This window comes from Teleopsis dalmanni, chromosome 1, assembly GCF_002237135.1.
Source record: "Teleopsis dalmanni isolate 2A chromosome 1, ASM223713v2, whole genome shotgun sequence".
Lineage (NCBI taxonomy): Eukaryota > Metazoa > Arthropoda > Insecta > Diptera > Diopsidae > Teleopsis > Teleopsis dalmanni.
This window is the reverse complement of record NC_051846.1, coordinates 219,698,169-219,704,391: the sequence shown is the minus strand read 5'-3', so window position 1 is coordinate 219,704,391 and position 6,223 is coordinate 219,698,169.

Sequence of the window (6,223 nt, the reverse complement as noted above, 5' to 3'; positions counted from 1 at the left end):
TTACAGCTCGGGGTGAGCTTTAGCTGCATCAACCAGCTTTCTCCATTCTGCTTTGCATGATGTTTTAGATCTCCAGCTTTGTATACCCATTTTCCTGATGTCTTCAGTCACGTTGTCGAGCCATCTTATACGTGGTCTACCTCTGCTGCGGTCATTATACGGCGTGAAATGGAGTATTCGCTTTTGTGGTCTATCGTCCGGCATTCTCATGACGTGTCCTAACCATCTCAAGCGTTGCGACTTTGCGAACTTCACCACATCTTCACCATCACAAAGTTGTAGTAGTTCAGCATTCGTACGCCGACGAAATTCTTCTTGATTCAGGCGGATGGGACCATAAATCTTTCTCAACACCTTTCTTTCGAATGTTCTAATTTGGTTTTCATCTGCTGTCGTTAGAGTCCACGTTTCGGCCCCATAGCATAATACCGGGCGGACGATTGCCTTGTAAGCGTGTAGTTTGGCACTTCTGGTCACGATTTTAGATTTGAAGATTTTCGCGTGTCCGTAATAACTTCTGTTTGCTGCTACAATTCTGTCTTGTATACTAACACTGATTTCATTGTTTTTATTAATAAGGACACCCAAGTATTTGGCGCTTTCAACTTCTTCAAACGTAAACTCACTAACTTGAAAGGGCTCTAAAATTCGGCTGTGCATGTTTCTTCCAACCCTCATATATTTTGTTTTGTTCTCATTAATGTTTAGCCCAACGATCTTAGCTCTGAGTTGTAAGTCGATGAACTTTTCTTTCATATAGTGAAGTGATCTGCTTAAGATGGCTATGTCATCTGCGTAGGCAATAGTCAGTAATGTTTTGTTGAATATGTTCCCTGTTGCCACCAGTGACTTAATAGCATCGTAAAGGACTAGGTTGAAAATGGTAGTTGAAAGCGAGTCACCTTGCTTCACTCCACTTTTAATTTCAAAGGCATCTGTTAGACTGTCTTGCACTATCACTTTTCCCGTCGTATTGCACAGTGTAATCATTATTAGTTTTATGAGCTTCTGATTGATCCCGAGTGATTGTAGAGCTTCCTGTATCATTTTTCTATCGATGCTGTCAAATGCTTGTTTGAAGTCGATGAAAAGGATATGCACTACTGCATTGAACTCATAACTCATTTCCAAGTTCTGTTTAAGCAGGAATATTTGATCGGTCGTTGAACGATTCGGTCTGAAGCCCCCTTGGTATTCACCTAAGATTTCCTCCGCTGCATTCTTTCTTTGTAACATGAGCCTAACAACGTTATGCCTCGGTAGTTATTACAATCTAGTTTGTCACCTTTTTTGTGCAGTGGTACTACTACGCCAGTGAGCCACGCTTCCGGCAGCCTTTCTTCAGCCCAGACACGCTTGATTAATGTAAACAGCTCTATTTTTGCGCTTTCTCCGCAATGTTTAATGAGCTCTGCTGATATACTATCTTCACCGGGTGATTTTCCGTTTTTCATTTGCTTTATGGCTTCTGTAAATTCCTCAAGACTGGGTTCAGGTTCTTGTTCTGTACTTGTAGCTAAGTCTGTTAAGGATAGGTTATTATTTTCCGAACCAATGTTGAAAAGTTCTTGAAAATGTTCCTGCCATCTTTTAATAATGCCCTCTTTTTCTACTAGTAGTTCCCCATCTTTGTCTTTACCCATGTTGATTCGCGCTTGAAAACCCTTTGTTTGATGCTTGATGTTGTGGAAGAAACCTTTAGCATTTCGATCTGCAAAATCTCTATTGATGTCTAGGATTTCTCTATTGACGGCTTCTTTTTTTTTTCTTTTGCATATTATATTTGCTATTTTTCGTTTGTTTTTGTAGTTGCTTTGATTAGTAATGCTGTTGTCATTTAACATTTGCTCCCTGGCTACATTCTTAGCTTCCACTGCGACTGCACAGTCGTTATCAAACCAATTGTTGCGTCTACGATTTCTTTTCACACCAACGGTTTCTTCTGCTGCTTTTGTGATTGAATTTGCAAAAACTTTCCAATGCTCGTTTATATTGGTATAGTTCGTGATATGTCTAAGTGATTCGTTTACTCTCTGCTCATATTGTTGGACCGTTTCGCTATCATGTAACTTGTCAACGTCCCATTTTTTCCTTCTAAATCCGTAATTTCTACGTACGCCCTTTAGACTTTGTCTTACTGTGGCTTTTACCAGAAAATGGTCGCTATCGACATTCGCACTTCTACAGCTACGAACATCAAGGATAAACGATTTCTTAATATGGTCTATAAGAACATGATCTATTTGGTTGGCTGTTGTTGAACCTGGTAGCTGCCATGTCCCCTTATGTATGTTTTTGTGTGGAAAATGCGTGCTGCTAATGTACATATGTCTATAGAATATAGTATGTCTTATATAAAGGTATTACATTATCTGAGCTCTCATTGTAACGAAACAGATTCGTCGTTTAATTTTGCTGAGATATCACTCAGTCCCGGTCCAGGTCGTTGCAATAAACTTGTTTTATTGACTAGTTCGCAAGCTAGTAAAAGACCAAGGAGAAAGTAAAGACGTTGTTTATTTCAATTCAAAAATAAATATCTTTATTATAAAATTTATAATACTAGGTAGAAAAAGAATTCTAGTCTATGTTGTTATAAATCCAAGCGGTTACAATAAGTTGTAACCAATGGCATCAAAATGCCGGCGACGTTATACTCTATGATAAAAAATTCTAACCTATGGCATCAAAATGACGTGCGGCATTATAAACTATAATAATATAATGATTCTAGCCTATGGCATGAAAATACCATCCGGCGTTATAAACTATAATAATACAATGATTCTAACCTATGGCATCAAAATGCCGTGCGGCGTTATAACTACAATAATAAAATGATTCTAGCCTATAACATCAAAATGTCGTGCGGCGTGATGAACTACTGGTCTACAAATATAGCCTATAGTAGTGCTGTTCACATTATTCGAAGTTTTTAAAAATTCGAAGTTCTTCGAATATTCGAATATTCGCATTTCAACGAAGTCTTCGAAGTTGGAAAAAACTTCGAAGTTTTTGTGAATTTTTGTTCTCGAAGTCTTCGAAGTTTAAATGTAGTGAAAAACTTCGAAGACTTCGAAGACTTCGTAAGCAAAAGGTGAAGTGAGAGCGCACAATGCAAACAAACGTGCATCACACAAATTATTTGAGGGATGAAAGCATTTGCTTCGTTTGTACGGTTTTATGTTTTTTGTTGTTATTCTATGCAGAAAATTAAAAACATGTTTTTTTGTTTTATTTTATTACATAAAATTTATTTTATTATTTTATTATTAAATATGTATTATAATATATATTATTTTTAAATATGTTATTATTAAATATTTTTTATATTAAATAAAAAATTCACATTTTAAATAACTTATATTTATTATTTATATTTAAAAAATTATATTTATGAAAATTTTTAATATAATATAAAATACATGAAAATTTGATGGAATTTCTTTTATACAATTTTGCTTATACACTAATTTACATTTTATTTAGATACTTCCTTATAATATTATGTATTTCTTTTCCTAGAATAAAGGATTTAAAAATTTTCCATAAACAGTAAAATAACTGTAACTACAACAAAACATTCAAAATTTTATAATGCAAAAATAAATTTGCGCTTACCTGCGTGATCATCACAGCTCATACAGGTCAAATAATTAGGCATTAATGAGCAAAACTCATTTTTCCATAACTAATTTTCAAGGTTTTAATTTGTGATTTTCTTTTTAAAGGAAAATGAAAATTTTTATAAAATTCCATTACTAATAAAATCCATCAATATCAATATTTTCATATTATTACGTATATATTTTATATTATAATAAAAATTTTCTCAAATATGATTTTTTAAATATAAATAATAAATATAAGTTATTTAAAATGTGAATTTTTTATTTAATATAAAAAATATTTAATAATAACATATTTAAAAATAATATATATTATAATACATATTTAATAATAAAATAATAAAATAAATTTTATGTAATAAAATAAAACAAAAAAACATGTTTTTAATTTTCTGCATAGAATAACAACAAAAAACATAAAACCGTACAAACAAAGCAAACGCTTTCATCCCTCAAATAATTTGTGTGATGCACGTTTGTTTGCATTGTGCGCTCTCACTTCACCTTTTGCTTACGAAGTCTTCGAAGTCTTCGAAGGTTTTCACTACATTTAAACTTCGAAGACTTCGAGAACAAAAATTCACAAAAACTTCGAAGTTTTTTTCAACTTCGAAGACTTCGTTTACTATTCGAATTTCTTCGAATACTTCGTAAATTCGAATATGAACAGCACTAGCCTATAGTATCAGAATACTACTGGCGTGAAATTTCTCTGGCGACTTAGCGATGATGTAGGTGTCTGCTTACTTCAGTGTGCTAGCGCTAAGTGATATTTCATATAAAATTGTAGTCTATTTATACGAAATTAGCCTCACTTCATTAGTTGTACGCACAACCGCACAAGTGTAATTCTTCATGCGTACACAGTTATTGCATTTCTTGCCTAGCTGCTTGCATTTCGTTGCGAAGTAACGGCTCTACCGTGAGCTTGGCTTGTCTTGTGCTGGATGTGCGTGTGGGTGTTTGTTGCTGCGTTGAACAACTGGTCAATTCATGAATAAAAGGTGGTGGTTTTAATATTTATATTTTATGTTTTAATCAAAATTAATATTAACTACTAAATAAAAGAAATACATAAATAGTAAATAAACTATATAATTATTATTCATATATTATTAATATTACTCTTCAAATATATTTCTTTATTTATTGTAATTATTTATCCAAGTTATAGGTTTAGCCTAATATTTGTACAAAATTTCGTTCTTACATCATTAAGAAGCTAATAATAACCGTAATTTTTTCTTTAAGATTTGTAAAAAATCAACATTAAGTCGGGTTGAAACAGATTGACATCATTTTTAAAATATGATAAATTTTATTTTGACATAAATATGTTTTTTATTGTGTTGTGTACAATATGAAATATAAAAATTGTAAACACTAAAAATGAATTAATTTAAATAAGAGAAAACAAAGTGAAAATTAAAAGGATAGAAGGTTTGCAATTTTATCTCATATATTTAAAATAATTTATTTATTTTTATATTTGAATTTATTATTATGATTCTGCACTTGATTTGCAAAACAATATTCAAGCCCATTTCAAGACTCTATTGTGAATGACACTTCTGTTTGTACTGTTCGCTGGACAAAACTGTAAAATTTTGTTTGATTTTGTGCAATTGTTTGATTTTGTATATGTCAATATATTCTGCTTTTCACTTTTTCTTGGCATTGTTAAAATTATGTATAACAAAATGAAAACAAAATGTATTCACTATTATTTGAGTTCGCAATGATGCAAATTCAACGATGCATTGATATCCTGAATACCCGTAATAAAATGTGCATACGGCTTTAACAGATGACTGGAGTTTTGCAACATATTTCCAGTGAAAATTCACAATAGACTAATTATTGATTTTGGGTGCACTGAAACTTAAAACTTAAAATTTTAACGAGTAAAACCGAATTCTGAAGATTATAAGAGCATCGTTGTTATTTCACATGTTTTCTTTTGTAAGTTGCGAGTATTTTTTTACTACTCTGTAAGAAAAAATTACGGCTATAAAGCGGAAGTAATTACAAAGACTGGTGTAATAATTACATTTATTTCTTCTATTATAGTTCATTTTAAAATGTTCATATTATTAAACTTAATACTAATTCTTATTTCACAGTTTTTTTTCGTAAATAGAAATGATTTTTAAAATTAAATGTAAAGGACAACTTGATGACACATTTTATTATGCCTATTATGAATTGTCTATCGCTGACAGACAGTAGAAAAAGTTCTACTGCTGGTAGAAAAAATTAAATTTTGGTATTATGAATTGCAAACCGATAGAAGTTTTTCTATCAGCGGTAGACAAATTTCTATACTGCATTTGAGCAGTAGAAGTTTGTCGATCGTATAAAATAAATGCTGTTAAAACGCTTTATATAGTCAATTTAACATATAAATTTAATATAACTTAAATATTACTAATTTAATAGTTAGTAATAATTCATTTAGATTTAATATAATATAATATATATTTAATGTATTTGATTTCAAGTGTAGTGTTATATGTATATTGAGAATAATGATTGTTGCATTTTTGTTTTGTTTTGTTGTTTATTTAAGTGTATTCATTCAAATATTTTCAACA